Here is a 25,165-nt window from a genome sequence, read left to right on the forward strand (position 1 = left end):
CCACATGATTCGAGCCGAAAGGACCTGAATGGAGAAAGGCAAGGCAAGGCAAGGATCAAACGGGACCCAGTCAGACCAAGCCGGGCATGACCAGATCCAGCCGGGCATAACCACATCAAACCAGATCTAACTAGACCCAACCGGATCAAGCCAGATCCAACCGGGCCTAACTGTATCCAAGCGGATCCAATCGAATCCAGGTGGATAGAAGCAGATCCAGCCGAATAGAACCGGATCCAGCCAGACATAAAAGGATCCAGTCAGATCCGAATGGATTCAACCCGTTCTAAACAGATACACCTGGATCCAACCAGTCCCAACCGGTTCCAACAGGACCCATCCGGTTCCAATCTTTCCCATCTGGTTCCAACCGGATCCAAAAGATTGGAACCGGACTCGTCCGGTTCCAACTGGTTCCATGTGGACCCAGCCGGATCCATCAGGTTTCAACTGGTTCTAGCAGAATCCAACGGGTTCCAGCCGGTTCGAACAAGATCCATCCGATTCCACCGGTTCCTTCCGGAACTCTGCGGTTCCAACCGGTTGCATCCGGATCGATCAGGTTCCAAGCGGCTCCATCCGGATCAATCAGCTTCCAACCGGGTGCATCCGGATTTTGCCGGATCAATCAGGTTTCAAGTGGTTCCAGCTGGATGCAACCGGTTCCAGCCGGTTCCAAATGGATCCATCCGGTTCCAACCGGTTCCTTCCGGAACGTTCCTCTTCCAACCGGTTTCATCCAGATCCATCCGCTTCCAACTGGATCCAGCCTGATCCATCAGGTTTCAACTGGTTCCAGCTGCATCCAACCGGTTCCATGCGGATCCATACGCTTCCAACCGGATCCATCCAGCTCCAACCGTATCCATCTGTCTCCAAACAGTTCCAACCAGATCGAACAGGTTCCAATTGGTTCCATCCGGTTCCAACTGGATCCATCCCTTTCCATCCAGTTCCAACTGGTTGCTATCGGTTCCATCTGGATCCAACCAGATCCCACCTGATCCCTCCTATTCCAAGCGAATCCAACCGCTTCCATCCGATTCCAACCGCCTCGAATCAGCTCGAACGAGTCTCGTTGAATGCCATTGAATCCCAACAAATTCCAACAAATCACATCGAATCCCGTCACACCCCTTTGAATTGCATTGAATTCCGTCAAATCCCGACGAATCTCTTCAAACCCCGTTGAACCCTGTCGATTCTTGTCGAATCATGTCAAATCATATTGAGTTCCATCAGAACACGTCGAAATGCTTTGAATCCTGTCAAATTGCATCAATGGCATCGAATCGCTTCAAGTCGGTTCCAAACCCGTTGAATTCCACTGAATCGCATCAAATGGCTTCGATTGGCGTCTGATCGGGTCGATTCCTGTCACATCCCGTCGCATCTCATTCAATTTGTTAAATCGTGTCAATCTGTGTCATGTTGCATTGAATCCCTTCAAACAAAGTCGAGTGCCGTCGAATTGGGTCGAATCAAGTCGAATGGCATGGAACCCCATCGAATCTTGTCGAATCACGTTGAATCCTGTCGGATTGCCTCTAATCGTGTCAAATTGTGTTGAATCGCTTTGATACCTGTCGAATCCTGTCGATTCCCATCAAATGCCGCCCAATCAGATTGAATGGCTTTGAATCGGAACCAATGGAATAGATTCGAATGGAGTAAGGTAGGGTAAGTTTGGGTAGGGTAGACTACGGTGGACTAGAGTAGACTAGAGTAAACTAGACTAGAGGTCTAGACTATTACCCTAGGCTAGTAGCCTAGATGAGTAGACAAGAGTAGGGTAATGTGGGGTAGCGTAGGGTAGGGGAGCAAATGGTGGAATAGAGACTGTAGAAGAATAGAAGAGAAGAGAAGAGAGTTGAATTGCCTCGAGTTGCACCGAATATCATCAAATCATGTCGAATCGCATTGAATAGAGTCTATTAGAGCAGGGTAGGGTAGGATAGAATAGAATTGGACAGGAAAGAGTAGAATAGAATACAATACAACAGAACAGAATAGAATAGATGACGGTAGGATAGGGTAGTACAGAATAGAATAGAGTAGGAAACAACAGAATAGAATAGAGTAGAACAGAACAGAATAGAATCGATTAGGGTAGGGTAGGTTGGAATAGAGAGAATAGAAGACTAGAATAGAACAGAACAGAGCAGAATAGAAAAGGAGAGATTCGTGTACGGTAGGGTAGGATAGGGTAGAATAGAAATGAATAGAATAAAAGAGAATAGAGTCGCATTGTATCAAATTTCGTGGAATCGCATTAAATCACATGGAATAGAATAGATTAGAGTAGGGAAGGGCAGGATAGAATAGAAAGGAATAGAATAGACCAGAATGGCATAGAACAGAACTGAAAGGAACAGAAGAGGGTAGGGCAGGGTAGAATTGAGTAGGGTACTGTAGAGTCAAATAGAATAGATTAGGGTAGGGTAGGGTAGCATAGGGTGGAATAGAGAGTAGAAGAATAGAAGGGAAGAGAAGAGAAGAGAATTGAAAAGAGTCGAATCGAATAGATTAGAGTTGGACAGAGTAGGGGAGGGGAGGGTAGAATAGAATGGCATAGAACAGAACAGAACACGATAGAAAGCAGAGCAGAGAGTAGAATAGGGAAGAGTGGAGTTGAATAGAGTCGAAAAGAGCCAAATAGAGCTGATTAGAGCCGAATGGAGCCAAACGGAGCTGAATCAAGACGAAACGAGACGAATCGAGACAAATCGAGCCGAATTGTGCCTAATCGCATTGTATCACGGAGAATCCTGTCACATTCCGTCAAATCGTGTCGAATTGCATCGAATCAAATCGAATTGTATTTGAGCTGAATCGCGTCGAATCGTGTCGAAATGTGTCAAGTCGAATCCAATGGAATAGAGTAGGGGAGGGGAGGGAAGGGGAGAAAAATAGAATAGAGTAAAATAGAACTGAACAGGAAGAATACGAAAGAATAGAGTAGAGTAGAATAGAGTAAAGCAGAATAGAGTTGTATAGAGGCGAATAGAACCAAATGGAGATGAAACGAGACAAATTGAATTGCATCGAATAGAATCTATTAGAGTGAACTAGAGCAGGGTAGGGTAAGGTAGAATAGAATAGCCCAGAATGGAGTGGAATGGAATCGAATGGAGTCGAATGGAGTCGCATAATGATGAATAGAGTAGGAAAGACTTGACTAGAGCCAAATAGGGCAGAATAGGACCGAATCGAGCCAAATCCCACCAAATCGAGCCTAATCGAGCCGAACTGAGCCAAATTGAGCTGATTTGAACCGAAGGGTGCCGAATCGCGTCAAAATCTGTCAAATGAAATGGAATAGATTAGAGTAGGGTAGGTTAAGGTAGGGTAGAGTAGAATAGAATAGAACAGGACAGAAGAAAACAGAAAGAGTAGAGTGGAGTCGAATAGAGACGAGTAGAACCAAATGGAGACAAATTGTGCCAAATCTCATCATATGGTGTCGAATCACTTTGAATCGCGTCGAATCCCTGCAATTCGTGTTGAATCGTGTTGCATCGAATCAAATCTATTAGAATGGATTATAGTAGAGGAGGATAGGGTAGAGTAGATTACAATAGAATAGAGTAGAAGAGATTAGAATGGAGTAGAATGCTGGAGTGGAGCTGAATGTTTTTGAATGGAGTCGAATGGCATCGAATACAGAAATCGAGTCGAATAGAGCTGACTAGAGCCAATACAGCCAAATCGAGCTGAACTGAGCCAAATCAAACCGATTTGAACCGAATGGACCCCGTTGGAGCCAATTCGAGCCTAGTCACATCGAATCGCGTCGAATAATGTTGAAATGCGACAAATGGAATTGAATAGAGTAGGGTAGGTTAGGGTAGAAGAGAAGAGAATAGAACGGGACAGAATACAACAGAATAGGGTAAGGAGAGTAGAGCAGAGTAGTGTAGAGTAGAATAGAGTCCGATAGAGCCGAATCGAGCCGAATCAATCCAAATGGATAGGAAATAAGACAAATCGCGTCAAATAGAATCGAACCGATTAGAGTTGGTTAGGGTAGGGCAGAAAGGAATAGAGTAGGATAGTGTGGACTAGAGTGGAATTGTTGGGAGTGGAGTCAAATGGAGCGGAATAGATACGGACAAAGTCGAATAGAGCCAAATAGAGCGGAATAGGGCTGAATAAGGCCGAATCGAGCCAATGTGAGTCGAATCGAGCCTAACTGAGCTGAATCAACCTGAATGGAGCCGAATCCAGCCGAATCGAGCCTAAACAAGCTGAATCCACATGATTCGAGCCGAAAGGACCTGAATGGAGAAAGGCAAGGCAAGGCAAGGATCAAACGGGACCCAGTCAGACCAAGCCGGGCATGACCAGATCCAGCCGGGCATAACCACATCAAACCAGATCTAACTAGACCCAACCGGATCAAGCCAGATCCAACCGGGCCTAACTGTATCCAAGCGGATCCAATCGAATCCAGGTGGATAGAAGCAGATCCAGCCGAATAGAACCGGATCCAGCCAGACATAAAAGGATCCAGTCAGATCCGAATGGATTCAACCCGTTCTAAACAGATACACCTGGATCCAACCAGTCCCAACCGGTTCCAACAGGATCCATCCGGTTCCAATCTTTCCCATCTGGTTCCAACCGGATCCAAAACATTGGAACCGGACTCGTCCGGTTCCAACTGGTTCCATGTGGACCCAGCCGGATCCATCAGGTTTCAACTGGTTCTAGCAGAATCCAACGGGTTCCAGCCGGTTCGAACAAGATCCATCCGATTCCACCGGTTCCTTCCGGAACTCTGCGGTTCCAACCGGTTGCATCCGGATCGATCAGGTTCCAAGCGGCTCCATCCGGATCAATCAGCTTCCAACCGGGTGCATCCGGATTTTGCCGGATCAATCAGGTTTCAAGTGGTTCCAGCTGGATGCAACCGGTTCCAGCCGGTTCCAAATGGATCCATCCGGTTCCAACCGGTTCCTTCCGGAACGTTCCTCTTCCAACCGGTTTCATCCAGATCCATCCGCTTCCAACTGGATCCAGCCTGATCCATCAGGTTTCAACTGGTTCCAGCTGCATCCAACCGGTTCCATGCGGATCCATACGCTTCCAACCGGATCCATCCAGCTCCAACCGTATCCATCTGTCTCCAAACAGTTCCAACCAGATCGAACAGGTTCCAATTGGTTCCATCCGGTTCCAACTGGATCCATCCCTTTCCATCCAGTTCCAACTGGTTGCTATCGGTTCCATCTGGATCCAACCAGATCCCACCTGATCCCTCCTATTCCAAGCGAATCCAACCGCTTCCATCCGATTCCAACCGGCTCGAATCAGCTCGAACGAGTCTCGTTGAATGCCATTGAATCCCAACAAATTCCAACAAATCACATCGAATCCCGTCACACCCCTTTGAATTGCATTGAATTCCGTCAAATCCCGACGAATCTCTTCAAACCCCGTTGAACCCTGTCGATTCTTGTCGAATCATGTCAAATCATATTGAGTTCCATCAGAACACGTCGAAATGCTTTGAATCCTGTCAAATTGCATCGAATCGCTTCAAGTCGGTTCCAAACCCGTTGAATTCCACTGAATCGCATCAAATGGCTTCGATTGGCGTCTGATCGGGTCGATTCCTGTCACATCCCGTCGCATCTCATTCAATTTGTTAAATCGTGTCAATCTGTGTCATGTTGCATTGAATCCCTTCAAACAAAGTCGAGTGCCGTCGAATTGGGTCGAATCAAGTCGAATGGCATGGAACCCCATCGAATCTTGTCGAATCACGTTGAATCCTGTCGGATTGCCTCTAATCGTGTCAAATTGTGTTGAATCGCTTTGATACCTGTCGAATCCTGTCGATTCCCATCAAATGCCGCCCAATCAGATTGAATGGCTTTGAATCGGAACCAATGGAATAGATTCGAATGGAGTAAGGTAGGGTAAGTTTGGGTAGGGTAGACTACGGTGGACTAGAGTAGACTAGAGTAAACTAGACTAGAGGTCTAGACTATTACCCTAGGCTAGTAGCCTAGATGAGTAGACAAGAGTAGGGTAATGTGGGGTAGCGTAGGGTAGGGGAGCAAAGGGTGGAATAGAGACTGTAGAAGAATAGAAGAGAAGAGAAGAGAGTTGAATTGCCTCGAGTTGCACCGAATATCATCAAATCATGTCGAATCGCATTGAATAGAGTCTATTAGAGCAGGGTAGGGTAGGATAGAATAGAATTGGACAGGAAAGAGTAGAATAGAATACAATACAACAGAACAGAATAGAATAGATGACGGTAGGATAGGGTAGTACAGAATAGAATAGAGTAGGAAACAACAGAATAGAATAGAGTAGAACAGAACAGAATAGAATCGATTAGGGTAGGGTAGGTTGGAATAGAGAGAATAGAAGACTAGAATAGAACAGAACAGAGCAGAATAGAAAAGGAGAGATTCGTGTACGGTAGGGTAGGATAGGGTAGAATAGAAATGAATAGAATAAAAGAGAATAGAGTCGCATTGTATCAAATTTCGTGGAATCGCATTAAATCACATGGAATAGAATAGATTAGAGTAGGGAAGGGCAGGATAGAATAGAAAGGAATAGAATAGACCAGAATGGCATAGAACAGAACTGAAAGGAACAGAAGAGGGTAGGGCAGGGTAGAATTGAGTAGGGTACTGTAGAGTCAAATAGAATAGATTAGGGTAGGGTAGGGTAGCATAGGGTGGAATAGAGAGTAGAAGAATAGAAGGGAAGAGAAGAGAAGAGAATTGAAAAGAGTCGAATCGAATAGATTAGAGTTGGACAGAGTAGGGGAGGGGAGGGTAGAATAGAATGGCATAGAACAGAACAGAACACGATAGAAAGCATAGCAGAGAGTAGAATAGGGAAGAGTGGAGTTGAATAGAGTCGAAAAGAGCCAAATAGAGCTGATTAGAGCCGAATGGAGCCAAACGGAGCTGAATCAAGACGAAACGAGACGAATCGAGACAAATCGAGCCGAATTGTGCCTAATCGCATTGTATCACGGAGAATCCTGTCGCATTCCGTCAAATCGTGTCGAATTGCATCGAATCAAATCGAATTGTATTTGAGCTGAATCGCGTCGAATCGTGTCGAAATGTGTCAAGTCGAATCCAATGGAATAGAGTAGGGGAGGGGAGGGAAGGGGAGAAAAATAGAATAGAGTAAAATAGAACTGAACAGGAAGAATACGAAAGAATAGAGTAGAGTAGAATAGAGTAAAGCAGAATAGAGTTGTATAGAGGCGAATAGAGCCAAATGGAGATGAAACGAGACAAATTGAATTGCATCGAATAGAATCTATTAGAGTGAACTAGAGCAGGGTAGGGTAAGGTAGAATAGAATAGCCCAGAATGGAGTGGAATGGAATCGAATGGAGTCGAATGGAGTCGTATAATGATGAATAGAGTAGGAAAGACTTGACTAGAGCCAAATAGGGCAGAATAGGACCGAATCGAGCCAAATCCCACCAAATCGAGCCTAATCGAGCCGAACTGAGCCAAATTGAGCTGATTTGAACCGAAGGGTGCCGAATCGCGTCAAAATCTGTCAAATGAAATGGAATAGATTAGAGTAGGGCAGGTTAAGGTAGGGTAGAGTAGAATAGAATAGAACAGGACAGAAGAAAACAGAAAGAGTAGAGTGGAGTCGAATAGAGACGAGTAGAACCAAATGGAGACAAATTGTGCCAAATCTCATCATATGGTGTCGAATCACTTTGAATCGCGTCGAATCCCTGCAATTCGTGTTGAATCGTGTTGCATCGAATCAAATCTATTAGAATGGATTATAGTAGAGGAGGATAGGGTAGAGTAGATTACAATAGAATAGAGTAGAAGAGATTAGAATGGAGTAGAATGCTGGAGTGGAGCTGAATGTTTTTGAATGGAGTCGAATGGCATCGAATACAGAAATCGAGTCGAATAGAGCTGACTAGAGCCAATACAGCCAAATCGAGCTGAACTGAGCCAAATCAAACCGATTTGAACCGAATGGACCCCGTTGGAGCCAATTCGAGCCTAGTCACATCGAATCGCGTCGAATAATGTTGAAATGCGACAAATGGAATTGAATAGAGTAGGGTAGGTTAGGGTAGAAGAGAAGAGAATAGAACGGGACAGAATACAACAGAATAGGGTAAGGAGAGTAGAGCAGAGTAGTGTAGAGTAGAATAGAGTCCGATAGAGCCGAATCGAGCCGAATCAATCCAAATGGATAGGAAATAAGACAAATCGCGTCAAATAGAATCGAACCGATTAGAGTTGGTTAGGGTAGGGCAGAAAGGAATAGAGTAGGATAGTGTGGACTAGAGTGGAATTGTTGGGAGTGGAGTCAAATGGAGCGGAATAGATACGGACAAAGTCGAATAGAGCCAAATAGAGCGGAATAGGGCTGAATAAGGCCGAATCGAGCCAATGTGAGTCGAATCGAGCCTAACTGAGCTGAATCAACCTGAATGGAGCCGAATCCAGCCGAATCGAGCCTAAACAAGCTGAATCCACATGATTCGAGCCGAAAGGACCTGAATGGAGAAAGGCAAGGCAAGGCAAGGATCAAACGGGACCCAGTCAGACCAAGCCGGGCATGACCAGATCCAGCCGGGCATAACCACATCAAACCAGATCTAACTAGACCCAACCGGATCAAGCCAGATCCAACCGGGCCTAACTGTATCCAAGCGGATCCAATCGAATCCAGGTGGATAGAAGCAGATCCAGCCGAATAGAACCGGATCCAGCCAGACATAAAAGGATCCAGTCAGATCCGAATGGATTCAACCCGTTCTAAACAGATACACCTGGATCCAACCAGTCCCAACCGGTTCCAACAGGATCCATCCGGTTCCAATCTTTCCCATCTGGTTCCAACCGGATCCAAAACATTGGAACCGGACTCGTCCGGTTCCAACTGGTTCCATGTGGACCCAGCCGGATCCATCAGGTTTCAACTGGTTCTAGCAGAATCCAACGGGTTCCAGCCGGTTCGAACAAGATCCATCCGATTCCACCGGTTCCTTCCGGAACTCTGCGGTTCCAACCGGTTGCATCCGGATCGATCAGGTTCCAAGTGGCTCCATCCGGATCAATCAGCTTCCAACCGGGTGCATCCGGATTTTGCCGGATCAATCAGGTTTCAAGTGGTTCCAGCTGGATGCAACCGGTTCCAGCCGGTTCCAAATGGATCCATCCGGTTCCAACCGGTTCCTTCCGGAACGTTCCTCTTCCAACCGGTTTCATCCAGATCCATCCGCTTCCAACTGGATCCAGCCTGATCCATCAGGTTTCAACTGGTTCCAGCTGCATCCAACCGGTTCCATGCGGATCCATACGCTTCCAACCGGATCCATCCAGCTCCAACCGTATCCATCTGTCTCCAAACAGTTCCAACCAGATCGAACAGGTTCCAATTGGTTCCATCCGGTTCCAACTGGATCCATCCCTTTCCATCCAGTTCCAACTGGTTGCTATCGGTTCCATCTGGATCCAACCAGATCCCACCTGATCCCTCCTATTCCAAGCGAATCCAACCGCTTCCATCCGATTCCAACCGGCTCGAATCAGCTCGAACGAGTCTCGTTGAATGCCATTGAATCCCAACAAATTCCAACAAATCACATCGAATCCCGTCACACCCCTTTGAATTGCATTGAATTCCGTCAAATCCCGACGAATCTCTTCAAACCCCGTTGAACCCTGTCGATTCTTGTCGAATCATGTCAAATCATATTGAGTTCCATCAGAACACGTCGAAATGCTTTGAATCCTGTCAAATTGCATCAATGGCATCGAATCGCTTCAAGTCGGTTCCAAACCCGTTGAATTCCACTGAATCGCATCAAATGGCTTCGATTGGCGTCTGATCGGGTCGATTCCTGTCACATCCCGTCGCATCTCATTCAATTTGTTAAATCGTGTCAATCTGTGTCATGTTGCATTGAATCCCTTCAAACAAAGTCGAGTGCCGTCGAATTGGGTCGAATCAAGTCGAATGGCATGGAACCCCATCGAATCTTGTCGAATCACGTTGAATCCTGTCGGATTGCCTCTAACCGTGTCAAATTGTGTTGAATCGCTTCGATACCTGTCGAATCCTGTCGATTCCCATCAAATGCCGCCCAATCAGATTGAATGGCTTTGAATCGGAACCAATGGAATAGATTCGAATGGAGTCAGGTAGGGTAAGTTTGGGTAGGGTAGACTACGGTGGACTAGAGTAGACTAGAGTAAACTAGACTAGAGGTCTAGACTATTACCCTAGGCTAGTAGCCTAGATGAGTAGACAAGAGTAGGGTAATGTGGGGTAGCATAGGGTAGGGGAGCAAAGGGTGGAATAGAGACAGTAGAAGAATAGAAGAGAAGAGAAGAGAGTTGAATTGCCTCGAGTTGCACCGAATATCATCAAATCATGTCGAATCGCATTGAATAGAGTCTATTAGAGCAGGGTAGGGTAGGATAGAATAGAATTGGACAGGAAAGAGTAGAATAGAATACAATACAACAGAACAGAATAGAATAGATGACGGTAGGATAGGGTAGTACAGAATAGAATAGAGTAGGAAACAACAGAATAGAATAGAGTAGAACAGAACAGAATAGAATCGATTAGGGTAGGGTAGGTTGGAATAGAGAGAATAGAAGACTAGAATAGAACAGAACAGAGCAGAATAGAAAAGGAGAGATTCGTGTACGGTAGGGTAGGATAGGGTAGAATAGAAATGAATAGAATAAAAGAGAATAGAGTCGCATTGTATCAAATTTCGTGGAATCGCATTAAATCACATGGAATAGAATAGATTAGAGTAGGGAAGGGCAGGATAGAATAGAAAGGAATAGAATAGACCAGAATGGCATAGAACAGAACTGAAAGGAACAGAAGAGGGTAGGGCAGGGTAGAATTGAGTAGGGTACTGTAGAGTCAAATAGAATAGATTAGGGTAGGGTAGGGTAGCATAGGGTGGAATAGAGAGTAGAAGAATAGAAGGGAAGAGAAGAGAAGAGAATTGAAAAGAGTCGAATCGAATAGATTAGAGTTGGACAGAGTAGGGGAGGGGAGGGTAGAATAGAATGGCATAGAACAGAACAGAACACGATAGAAAGCATAGCAGAGAGTAGAATAGGGAAGAGTGGAGTTGAATAGAGTCGAAAAGAGCCAAATAGAGCTGATTAGAGCCGAATGGAGCCAAACGGAGCTGAATCAAGACGAAACGAGACGAATCGAGACAAATCGAGCCGAATTGTGCCTAATCGCATTGTATCACGGAGAATCCTGTCGCATTCCGTCAAATCGTGTCGAATTGCATCGAATCAAATCGAATTGTATTTGAGCTGAATCGCGTCGAATCGTGTCGAAATGTGTCAAGTCGAATCCAATGGAATAGAGTAGGGGAGGGGAGGGAAGGGGAGAAAAATAGAATAGAGTAAAATAGAACTGAACAGGAAGAATACGAAAGAATAGAGTAGAGTAGAATAGAGTAAAGCAGAATAGAGTTGTATAGAGGCGAATAGAGCCAAATGGAGATGAAACGAGACAAATTGAATTGCATCGAATAGAATCTATTAGAGTGAACTAGAGCAGGGTAGGGTAAGGTAGAATAGAATAGCCCAGAATGGAGTGGAATGGAATCGAATGGAGTCGAATGGAGTCGTATAATGATGAATAGAGTAGGAAAGACTTGACTAGAGCCAAATAGGGCAGAATAGGACCGAATCGAGCCAAATCCCACCAAATCGAGCCTAATCGAGCCGAACTGAGCCAAATTGAGCTGATTTGAACCGAAGGGTGCCGAATCGCGTCAAAATCTGTCAAATGAAATGGAATAGATTAGAGTAGGGCAGGTTAAGGTAGGGTAGAGTAGAATAGAATAGAACAGGACAGAAGAAAACAGAAAGAGTAGAGTGGAGTCGAATAGAGACGAGTAGAACCAAATGGAGACAAATTGTGCCAAATCTCATCATATGGTGTCGAATCACTTTGAATCGCGTCGAATCCCTGCAATTCGTGTTGAATCGTGTTGCATCGAATCAAATCTATTAGAATGGATTATAGTAGAGGAGGATAGGGTAGAGTAGATTACAATAGAATAGAGTAGAAGAGATTAGAATGGAGTAGAATGCTGGAGTGGAGCTGAATGTTTTTGAATGGAGTCGAATGGCATCGAATACAGAAATCGAGTCGAATAGAGCTGACTAGAGCCAATACAGCCAAATCGAGCTGAACTGAGCCAAATCAAACCGATTTGAACCGAATGGACCCCGTTGGAGCCAATTCGAGCCTAGTCACATCGAATCGCGTCGAATAATGTTGAAATGCGACAAATGGAATTGAATAGAGTAGGGTAGGTTAGGGTAGAAGAGAAGAGAATAGAACGGGACAGAATACAACAGAATAGGGTAAGGAGAGTAGAGCAGAGTAGTGTAGAGTAGAATAGAGTCCGATAGAGCCGAATCGAGCCGAATCAATCCAAATGGATAGGAAATAAGACAAATCGCGTCAAATAGAATCGAACCGATTAGAGTTGGTTAGGGTAGGGCAGAAAGGAATAGAGTAGGATAGTGTGGACTAGAGTGGAATTGTTGGGAGTGGAGTCAAATGGAGCGGAATAGATACGGACAAAGTCGAATAGAGCCAAATAGAGCGGAATAGGGCTGAATAAGGCCGAATCGAGCCAATGTGAGTCGAATCGAGCCTAACTGAGCTGAATCAACCTGAATGGAGCCGAATCCAGCCGAATCGAGCCTAAACAAGCTGAATCCACATGATTCGAGCCGAAAGGACCTGAATGGAGAAAGGCAAGGCAAGGCAAGGATCAAACGGGACCCAGTCAGACCAAGCCGGGCATGACCAGATCCAGCCGGGCATAACCACATCAAACCAGATCTAACTAGACCCAACCGGATCAAGCCAGATCCAACCGGGCCTAACTGTATCCAAGCGGATCCAATCGAATCCAGGTGGATAGAAGCAGATCCAGCCGAATAGAACCGGATCCAGCCAGACATAAAAGGATCCAGTCAGATCCGAATGGATTCAACCCGTTCTAAACAGATACACCTGGATCCAACCAGTCCCAACCGGTTCCAACAGGATCCATCCGGTTCCAATCTTTCCCATCTGGTTCCAACCGGATCCAAAACATTGGAACCGGACTCGTCCGGTTCCAACTGGTTCCATGTGGACCCAGCCGGATCCATCAGGTTTCAACTGGTTCTAGCAGAATCCAACGGGTTCCAGCCGGTTCGAACAAGATCCATCCGATTCCACCGGTTCCTTCCGGAACTCTGCGGTTCCAACCGGTTGCATCCGGATCGATCAGGTTCCAAGCGGCTCCATCCGGATCAATCAGCTTCCAACCGGGTGCATCCGGATTTTGCCGGATCAATCAGGTTTCAAGTGGTTCCAGCTGGATGCAACCGGTTCCAGCTGGTTCCAAATGGATCCATCCGGTTGCAACCGGTTCCTTCCGGAACGTTCCTCTTCCAACCGGTTTCATCCAGATCCATCCGCTTCCAACTGGATCCAGCCTGATCCATCAGGTTTCAACTGGTTCCAGCTGCATCCAACCGGTTCCATGCGGATCCATACGCTTCCAACCGGATCCATCCAGCTCCAACCGTATCCATCTGTCTCCAAACAGTTCCAACCAGATCGAACAGGTTCCAATTGGTTCCATCCGGTTCCAACTGGATCCATCCCTTTCCATCCAGTTCCAACTGGTTGCTATCGGTTCCATCTGGATCCAACCAGATCCCACCTGATCCCTCCTATTCCAAGCGAATCCAACCGCTTCCATCCGATTCCAACCGGCTCGAATCAGCTCGAACGAGTCTCGTTGAATGCCATTGAATCCCAACAAATTCCAACAAATCACATCGAATCCCGTCACACCCCTTTGAATTGCATTGAATTCCGTCAAATCCCGACGAATCTCTTCAAACCCCGTTGAACCCTGTCGATTCTTGTCGAATCATGTCAAATCATATTGAGTTCCATCAGAACACGTCGAAATGCTTTGAATCCTGTCAAATTGCATCAATGGCATCGAATCGCTTCAAGTCGGTTCCAAACCCGTTGAATTCCACTGAATCGCATCAAATGGCTTCGATTGGCGTCTGATCGGGTCGATTCCTGTCACATCCCGTCGCATCTCATTCAATTTGTTAAATCGTGTCAATCTGTGTCATGTTGCATTGAATCCCTTCAAACAAAGTCGAGTGCCGTCGAATTGGGTCGAATCAAGTCGAATGGCATGGAACCCCATCGAATCTTGTCGAATCACGTTGAATCCTGTCGGATTGCCTCTAACCGTGTCAAATTGTGTTGAATCGCTTCGATACCTGTCGAATCCTGTCGATTCCCATCAAATGCCGCCCAATCAGATTGAATGGCTTTGAATCGGAACCAATGGAATAGATTCGAATGGAGTCAGGTAGGGTAAGTTTGGGTAGGGTAGACTACGGTGGACTAGAGTAGACTAGAGTAAACTAGACTAGAGGTCTAGACTATTACCCTAGGCTAGTAGCCTAGATGAGTAGACAAGAGTAGGGTAATGTGGGGTAGCATAGGGTAGGGGAGCAAAGGGTGGAATAGAGACAGTAGAAGAATAGAAGAGAAGAGAAGAGAGTTGAATTGCCTCGAGTTGCACCGAATATCATCAAATCATGTCGAATCGCATTGAATAGAGTCTATTAGAGCAGGGTAGGGTAGGATAGAATAGAATTGGACAGGAAAGAGTAGAATAGAATACAATACAACAGAACAGAATAGAATAGATGACGGTAGGATAGGGTAGTACAGAATAGAATAGAGTAGGAAACAACAGAATAGAATAGAGTAGAACAGAACAGAATAGAATCGATTAGGGTAGGGTAGGTTGGAATAGAGAGAATAGAAGACTAGAATAGAACAGAACAGAGCAGAATAGAAAAGGAGAGATTCGTGTACGGTAGGGTAGGATAGGGTAGAATAGAAATGAATAGAATAAAAGAGAATAGAGTCGCATTGTATCAAATTTCGTGGAATCGCATTAAATCACATGGAATAGAATAGATTAGAGTAGGGAAGGGCAGGATAGAATAGAAAGGAATAGAATAGACCAGAATGGCATAGAACAGAACTGAAAGGAACAGAAGAGGGTAGGGCAGGGTAGAATTGAGTAGGGTACTGTAGAGTCAAATAGAATAGATTAGGGTAGGGTAGGGTAGCATAGGGTGGAATAGAGAGTAGAAGAATAGAAGGGAAGAGAAGAGAAGAGAATTGAAAAGAGTCGAATCGAATAGATTAGAGTTGGACAGAGTAGGGGAGGGGAGGGTAGAATAGAATGGCATAGAACAGAACAGAACACGATAGAAAGCATAGCAGAGAGTAGAATAGGGAAGAGTGGAGTTGAATAGAGTCGAAAAGAGCCAAATAGAGCTGATTAGAGCCGAATGGAGCCAAACGGAGCTGAATCAAGACGAAACGAGACGAATCGAGACAAATCGAGCCGAATTGTGCCTAATCGCATTGTATCACGGAGAATCCTGTCGCATTCCGTCAAATCGTGTCGAATTGCATCGAATCAAATCGAATTGTATTTGAGCTGAATCGCGTCGAATCGTGTCGAAATGTGTCAAGTCGAATCCAATGGAATAGAGTAGGGGAGGGGAGGGAAGGGGAGAAAAATAGAATAGAGTAAAATAGAACTGAACAGGAAGAATACGAAAGAATAGAGTAGAGTAGAATAGAGTAAAGCAGAATAGAGTTGTATAGAGGCGAATAGAGCCAAATGGAGATGAAACGAGACAAATTGAATTGCATCGAATAGAATCTATTAGAGTGAACTAGAGCAGGGTAGGGTAAGGTAGAATAGAATAGCCCAGAATGGAGTGGAATGGAATCGAATGGAGTCGAATGGAGTCGTATAATGATGAATAGAGTAGGAAAGACTTGACTAGAGCCAAATAGGGCAGAATAGGACCGAATCGAGCCAAATCCCACCAAATCGAGCCTAATCGAGCCGAACTGAGCCAAATTGAGCTGATTTGAACCGAAGGGTGCCGAATCGCGTCAAAATCTGTCAAATGAAATGGAATAGATTAGAGTAGGGCAGGTTAAGGTAGGGTAGAGTAGAATAGAATAGAACAGGACAGAAGAAAACAGAAAGAGTAGAGTGGAGTCGAATAGAGACGAGTAGAACCAAATGGAGACAAATTGTGCCAAATCTCATCATATGGTGTCGAATCACTTTGAATCGCGTCGAATCCCTGCAATTCGTGTTGAATCGTGTTGCATCGAATCAAATCTATTAGAATGGATTATAGTAGAGGAGGATAGGGTAGAGTAGATTACAATAGAATAGAGTAGAAGAGATTAGAATGGAGTAGAATGCTGGAGTGGAGCTGAATGTTTTTGAATGGAGTCGAATGGCATCGAATACAGAAATCGAGTCGAATAGAGCTGACTAGAGCCAATACAGCCAAATCGAGCTGAACTGAGCCAAATCAAACCGATTTGAACCGAATGGACCCCGTTGGAGCCAATTCGAGCCTAGTCACATCGAATCGCGTCGAATAATGTTGAAATGCGACAAATGGAATTGAATAGAGTAGGGTAGGTTAGGGTAGAAGAGAAGAGAATAGAACGGGACAGAATACAACAGAATAGGGTAAGGAGAGTAGAGCAGAGTAGTGTAGAGTAGAATAGAGTCCGATAGAGCCGAATCGAGCCGAATCAATCCAAATGGATAGGAAATAAGACAAATCGCGTCAAATAGAATTGAACCGATTAGAGTTGGTTAGGGTAGGGCAGAAAGGAATAGAGTAGGATAGTGTGGACTAGAGTGGAATTGTTGGGAGTGGAGTCAAATGGAGCGGAATAGATACGGACAAAGTCGAATAGAGCCAAATAGAGCGGAATAGGGCTGAATAAGGCCGAATCGAGCCAATGTGAGTCGAATCGAGCCTAACTGAGCTGAATCAACCTGAATGGAGCCGAATCCAGCCGAATCGAGCCTAAACAAGCTGAATCCACATGATTCGAGCCGAAAGGACCTGAATGGAGAAAGGCAAGGCAAGGCAAGGATCAAACGGGACCCAGTCAGACCAAGCCGGGCATGACCAGATCCAGCCGGGCATAACCACATCAAACCAGATCTAACTAGACCCAACCGGATCAAGCCAGATCCAACCGGGCCTAACTGTATCCAAGCGGATCCAATCGAATCCAGGTGGATAGAAGCAGATCCAGCCGAATAGAACCGGATCCAGCCAGACATAAAAGGATCCAGTCAGATCCGAATGGATTCAACCCGTTCTAAACAGATACACCTGGATCCAACCAGTCCCAACCGGTTCCAACAGGATCCATCCGGTTCCAATCTTTCCCATCTGGTTCCAACCGGATCCAAAACATTGGAACCGGACTCGTCCGGTTCCAACTGGTTCCATGTGGACCCAGCCGGATCCATCAGGTTTCAACTGGTTCTAGCAGAATCCAACGGGTTCCAGCCGGTTCGAACAAGATCCATCCGATTCCACCGGTTCCTTCCGGAACTCTGCGGTTCCAACCGGTTGCATCCGGATCGATCAGGTTCCAAGCGGCTCCATCCGGATCAATCAGCTTCCAACCGGGTGCATCCGGATTTTGCCGGATCAATCAGGTTTCAAGTGGTTCCAGCTGGATGCAACCGGTTCCAGCCGGTTCCAAATGGATCCATCCGGTTCCAACCGGTTCCTTCCGGAACGTTCCTCTTCCAACCGGTTTCATCCAGATCCATCCGCTTCCAACTGGATCCAGCCTGATCCATCAGGTTTCAACTGGTTCCAGCTGCATCCAACCGGTTCCATGCGGATCCATACGCTTCCAACCGGATCCATCCAGCTCCAACCGTATCCATCTGTCTCCAAACAGTTCCAACCAGATCGAACAGGTTCCAATTGGTTCCATCCGGTTCCAACTGGATCCATCCCTTTCCATCCAGTTCCAACTGGTTGCTATCGGTTCCATCTGGATCCAACCAGATCCCACCTGATCCCTCCTATTCCAAGCGAATCCAACCGCTTCCATCCGATTCCAACCGGCTCGAATCAGCTCGAACGAGTCTCGTTGAATGCCATTGAATCCCAACAAATTCCAACAAATCACATCGAATCCCGTCACACCCCTTTGAATTGCATTGAATTCCGTCAAATCCCGACGAATCTCTTCAAACCCCGTTGAACCCTGTCGATTCTTGTCGAATCATGTCAAATCATATTGAGTTCCATCAGAACACGTCGAAATGCTTTGAATCCTGTCAAATTGCATCAATGGCATCGAATCGCTTCAAGTCGGTTCCAAACCCGTTGAATTCCACTGAATCGCATCAAATGGCTTCGATTGGCGTCTGATCGGGTCGATTCCTGTCACATCCCGTCGCATCTCATTCAATTTGTTAAATCGTGTCAATCTGTGTCATGTTGCATTGAATCCCTTCAAACAAAGTCGAGTGCCGTCGAATTGGGTCGAATCAAGTCGAATGGCATGGAACCCCATCGAATCTTGTCGAATCACGTTGAATCCTGTCGGATTGCCTCTAACCGTGTCAAATTGTGTTGAATCGCTTCGATACCTGTCGAATCCTGTCGATTCCCATCAAATGCCGCCCAATCAGATTGAATGGCTTTGAATCGGAACCAATGGAATAGATTCGAATGGAGTCAGGTAGGGTAAGTTTGGGTAGGGTAGACTACGGTGGACTAGAGTAGACTAGAGTAAACTAGACTAGAGGTCTAGACTATTACCCTAGGCTAGTAGCCTAGATGAGTAGACAAGAGTAGGGTAATGTGGGGTAGCATAGGGTAGGGGAGCAAAGGGTGGAATAGAGACTGTAGAAGAATAGAAGAGAAGAGAAGAGAGTTGAATTGCCTCGAGTTGCACCGAATATCATCAAATCATGTCGAATCGCATTGAATAGAGTCTATTAGAGCAGGGTAGGGTAGGATAGAATAGAATTGGACAGGAAAGAGTAGAATAGAATACAATACAACAGAACAGAATAGAATAGATGACGGTAGGATAGGGTAGTACAGAATAGAATAGAGTAGGAAACAACAGAATAGAATAGAGTAGAACAGAACAGAATAGAATCGATTAGGGTAGGGTAGGTTGGAATAGAGAGAATAGAAGACTAGAATAGAACAGAACAGAGCAGAATAGAAAAGGAGAGATTCGTGTACGGTAGGGTAGGATAGGGTAGAATAGAAATGAATAGAATAAAAGAGAATAGAGTCGCATTGTATCAAATTTCGTGGAATCGCATTAAATCACATGGAATAGAATAGATTAGAGTAGGGAAGGGCAGGATAGAATAGAAAGGAATAGAATAGACCAGAATGGCATAGAACAGAACTGAAAGGAACAGAAGAGGGTAGGGCAGGGTAGAATTGAGTAGGGTACTGTAGAGTCAAATAGAATAGATTAGGGTAGGGTAGGGTAGCATAGGGTGGAATAGAGAGTAGAAGAATAGAAGGGAAGAGAAGAGAAGAGAATTGAAAAGAGTCGAATCGAATAGATTAGAGTTGGACAGAGTAGGGGAGGGGAGGGTAGAATAGAATGGCATAGAACAGAACAGAACACGATAGAAAGCATAGCAGAGAGTAGAATAGGGAAGAGTGGAGTTGAATAGAGTCGAAAAGAGCCAAATAGAGCTGATTAGAGCCGAATGGAGCCAAACGGAGCTGAATCAAGACGAAACGAGACGAATCGAGACAAATCGAGCCGAATTGTGCCTAATCGCATTGTATCACGGAGAATCCTGTCGCATTCCGTCAAATCGTGTCGAATTGCATCGAATCAAATCGAATTGTATTTGAGCTGAATCGCGTCGAATCGTGTCGAAATGTGTCAAGTCGAATCCAATGGAATAGAGTAGGGGAGGGGAGGGAAGGGGAGAAAAATAGAATAGAGTAAAATAGAACTGAACAGGAAGAATACGAAAGAATAGAGTAGAGTAGAATAGAGTAAAGCAGAATAGAGTTGTATAGAGGCGAATAGAGCCAAATGGAGATGAAACGAGACAAATTGAATTGCATCGAATAGAATCTATTAGAGTGAACTAGAGCAGGGTAGGGTAAGGTAGAATAGAATAGCCCAGAATGGAGTGGAATGGAATCGAATGGAGTCGAATGGAGTCGTATAATGATGAATAGAGTAGGAAAGACTTGACTAGAGCCAAATAGGGCAGAATAGGACCGAATCGAGCCAAATCCCACCAAATCGAGCCTAATCGAGCCGAACTGAGCCAAATTGAGCTGATTTGAACCGAAGGGTGCCGAATCGCGTCAAAATCTGTCAAATGAAATGGAATAGATTAGAGTAGGGCAGGTTAAGGTAGGGTAGAGTAGAATAGAATAGAACAGGACAGAAGAAAACAGAAAGAGTAGAGTGGAGTCGAATAGAGACGAGTAGAACCAAATGGAGACAAATTGTGCCAAATCTCATCATATGGTGTCGAATCACTTTGAATCGCGTCGAATCCCTGCAATTCGTGTTGAATCGTGTTGCATCGAATCAAATCTATTAGAATGGATTATAGTAGAGGAGGATAGGGTAGAGTAGATTACAATAGAATAGAGTAGAAGAGATTAGAATGGAGTAGAATGCTGGAGTGGAGCTGAATGTTTTTGAATGGAGTCGAATGGCATCGAATACAGAAATCGAGTCGAATAGAGCTGACTAGAGCCAATACAGCCAAATCGAGCTGAACTGAGCCAAATCAAACCGATTTGAACCGAATGGACCCCGTTGGAGCCAATTCGAGCCTAGTCACATCGAATCGCGTCGAATAATGTTGAAATGCGACAAATGGAATTGAATAGAGTAGGGTAGGTTAGGGTAGAAGAGAAGAGAATAGAACGGGACAGAATACAACAGAATAGGGTAAGGAGAGTAGAGCAGAGTAGTGTAGAGTAGAATAGAGTCCGATAGAGCCGAATCGAGCCGAATCAATCCAAATGGATAGGAAATAAGACAAATCGCGTCAAATAGAATCGAACCGATTAGAGTTGGTTAGGGTAGGGCAGAAAGGAATAGAGTAGGATAGTGTGGACTAGAGTGGAATTGTTGGGAGTGGAGTCAAATGGAGCGGAATAGATACGGACAAAGTCGAATAGAGCCAAATAGAGCGGAATAGGGCTGAATAAGGCCGAATCGAGCCAATGTGAGTCGAATCGAGCCTAACTGAGCTGAATCAACCTGAATGGAGCCGAATCCAGCCGAATCGAGCCTAAACAAGCTGAATCCACATGATTCGAGCCGAAAGGACCTGAATGGAGAAAGGCAAGGCAAGGCAAGGATCAAACGGGACCCAGTCAGACCAAGCCGGGCATGACCAGATCCAGCCGGGCATAACCACATCAAACCAGATCTAACTAGACCCAACCGGATCAAGCCAGATCCAACCGGGCCTAACTGTATCCAAGCGGATCCAATCGAATCCAGGTGGATAGAAGCAGATCCAGCCGAATAGAACCGGATCCAGCCAGACATAAAAGGATCCAGTCAGATCCGAATGGATTCAACCCGTTCTAAACAGATACACCTGGATCCAACCAGTCCCAACCGGTTCCAACAGGATCCATCCGGTTCCAATCTTTCCCATCTGGTTCCAACCGGATCCAAAACATTGGAACCGGACTCGTCCGGTTCCAACTGGTTCCATGTGGACCCAGCCGGATCCATCAGGTTTCAACTGGTTCTAGCAGAATCCAACGGGTTCCAGCCGGTTCGAACAAGATCCATCCGATTCCACCGGTTCCTTCCGGAACTCTGCGGTTCCAACCGGTTGCATCCGGATCGATCAGGTTCCAAGTGGCTCCATCCGGATCAATCAGCTTCCAACCGGGTGCATCCGGATTTTGCCGGATCAATCAGGTTTCAAGTGGTTCCAGCTGGATGCAACCGGTTCCAGCCGGTTCCAAATGGATCCATCCGGTTCCAACCGGTTCCTTCCGGAACGTTCCTCTTCCAACCGGTTTCATCCAGATCCATCCGCTTCCAACTGGATCCAGCCTGATCCATCAGGTTTCAACTGGTTCCAGCTGCATCCAACCGGTTCCATGCGGATCCATACGCTTCCAACCGGATCCATCCAGCTCCAACCGTATCCATCTGTCTCCAAACAGTTCCAACCAGATCGAACAGGTTCCAATTGGTTCCATCCGGTTCCAACTGGATCCATCCCTTTCCATCCAGTTCCAACTGGTTGCTATCGGTTCCATCTGGATCCAACCAGATCCCACCTGATCCCTCCTATTCCAAGCGAATCCAACCGCTTCCATCCGATTCCAACCGGCTCGAATCAGCTCGAACGAGTCTCGTTGAATGCCATTGAATCCCAACAAATTCCAACAAATCACATCGAATCCCGTCACACCCCTTTGAATTGCATTGAATTCCGTCAAATCCCGACGAATCTCTTCAAACCCCGTTGAACCCTGTCGATTCTTGTCGAATCATGTCAAATCATATTGAGTTCCATCAGAACACGTCGAAATGCTTTGAATCCTGTCAAATTGCATCAATGGCATCGAATCGCTTCAAGTCGGTTCCAAACCCGTTGAATTCCACTGAATCGCATCAAATGGCTTCGATTGGCGTCTGATCGGGTCGATTCCTGTCACATCCCGTCGCATCTCATTCAATTTGTTAAATCGTGTCAATCTGTGTCATGTTGCATTGAATCCCTTCAAACAAAGTCGAGTGCCGTCGAATTGGGTCGAATCAAGTCGAATGGCATGGAACCCCATCGAATCTTGTCGAATCACGTTGAATCCTGTCGGATTGCCTCTAACCGTGTCAAATTGTGTTGAATCGCTTCGATACCTGTCGAATCCTGTCGATTCCCATCAAATGCCGCCCAATCAGATTGAATGGCTTTGAATCGGAACCAATGGAATAGATTCGAATGGAGTCAGGTAGGGTAAGTTTGGGTAGGGTAGACTACGGTGGACTAGAGTAGACTAGAGTAAACTAGACTAGAGGTCTAGACTATTACCCTAGGCTAGTAGCCTAGATGAGTAGACAAGAGTAGGGTAATGTGGGGTAGCATAGGGTAGGGGAGCAAAGGGTGGAATAGAGACAGTAGAAGAATAGAAGAGAAGAGAAGAGAGTTGAATTGCCTCGAGTTGCACCGAATATCATCAAATCATGTCGAATCGCATTGAATAGAGTCTATTAGAGCAGGGTAGGGTAGGATAGAATAGAATTGGACAGGAAAGAGTAGAATAGAATACAATACAACAGAACAGAATAGAATAGATGACGGTAGGATAGGGTAGTACAGAATAGAATAGAGTAGGAAACAACAGAATAGAATAGAGTAGAACAGAACAGAATAGAATCGATTAGGGTAGGGTAGGTTGGAATAGAGAGAATAGAAGACTAGAATAGAACAGAACAGAGCAGAATAGAAAAGGAGAGATTCGTGTACGGTAGGGTAGGATAGGGTAGAATAGAAATGAATAGAATAAAAGAGAATAGAGTCGCATTGTATCAAATTTCGTGGAATCGCATTAAATCACATGGAATAGAATAGATTAGAGTAGGGAAGGGCAGGATAGAATAGAAAGGAATAGAATAGACCAGAATGGCATAGAACAGAACTGAAAGGAACAGAAGAGGGTAGGGCAGGGTAGAATTGAGTAGGGTACTGTAGAGTCAAATAGAATAGATTAGGGTAGGGTAGGGTAGCATAGGGTGGAATAGAGAGTAGAAGAATAGAAGGGAAGAGAAGAGAAGAGAATTGAAAAGAGTCGAATCGAATAGATTAGAGTTGGACAGAGTAGGGGAGGGGAGGGTAGAATAGAATGGCATAGAACAGAACAGAACACGATAGAAAGCATAGCAGAGAGTAGAATAGGGAAGAGTGGAGTTGAATAGAGTCGAAAAGAGCCAAATAGAGCTGATTAGAGCCGAATGGAGCCAAACGGAGCTGAATCAAGACGAAACGAGACGAATCGAGACAAATCGAGCCGAATTGTGCCTAATCGCATTGTATCACGGAGAATCCTGTCGCATTCCGTCAAATCGTGTCGAATTGCATCGAATCAAATCGAATTGTATTTGAGCTGAATCGCGTCGAATCGTGTCGAAATGTGTCAAGTCGAATCCAATGGAATAGAGTAGGGGAGGGGAGGGAAGGGGAGAAAAATAGAATAGAGTAAAATAGAACTGAACAGGAAGAATACGAAAGAATAGAGTAGAGTAGAATAGAGTAAAGCAGAATAGAGTTGTATAGAGGCGAATAGAGCCAAATGGAGATGAAACGAGACAAATTGAATTGCATCGAATAGAATCTATTAGAGTGAACTAGAGCAGGGTAGGGTAAGGTAGAATAGAATAGCCCAGAATGGAGTGGAATGGAATCGAATGGAGTCGAATGGAGTCGTATAATGATGAATAGAGTAGGAAAGACTTGACTAGAGCCAAATAGGGCAGAATAGGACCGAATCGAGCCAAATCCCACCAAATCGAGCCTAATCGAGCCGAACTGAGCCAAATTGAGCTGATTTGAACCGAAGGGTGCCGAATCGCGTCAAAATCTGTCAAATGAAATGGAATAGATTAGAGTAGGGCAGGTTAAGGTAGGGTAGAGTAGAATAGAATAGAACAGGACAGAAGAAAACAGAAAGAGTAGAGTGGAGTCGAATAGAGACGAGTAGAACCAAATGGAGACAAATTGTGCCAAATCTCATCATATGGTGTCGAATCACTTTGAATCGCGTCGAATCCCTGCAATTCGTGTTGAATCGTGTTGCATCGAATCAAATCTATTAGAATGGATTATAGTAGAGGAGGATAGGGTAGAGTAGATTACAATAGAATAGAGTAGAAGAGATTAGAATGGAGTAGAATGCTGGAGTGGAGCTGAATGTTTTTGAATGGAGTCGAATGGCATCGAATACAGAAATCGAGTCGAATAGAGCTGACTAGAGCCAATACAGCCAAATCGAGCTGAACTGAGCCAAATCAAACCGATTTGAACCGAATGGACCCCGTTGGAGCCAATTCGAGCCTAGTCACATCGAATCGCGTCGAATAATGTTGAAATGCGACAAATGGAATTGAATAGAGTAGGGTAGGTTAGGGTAGAAGAGAAGAGAATAGAACGGGACAGAATACAACAGAATAGGGTAAGGAGAGTAGAGCA

Source organism: Elephas maximus, chromosome 15, assembly GCF_024166365.1.
Source record: "Elephas maximus indicus isolate mEleMax1 chromosome 15, mEleMax1 primary haplotype, whole genome shotgun sequence".
Taxonomy (NCBI): domain Eukaryota; kingdom Metazoa; phylum Chordata; class Mammalia; order Proboscidea; family Elephantidae; genus Elephas; species Elephas maximus.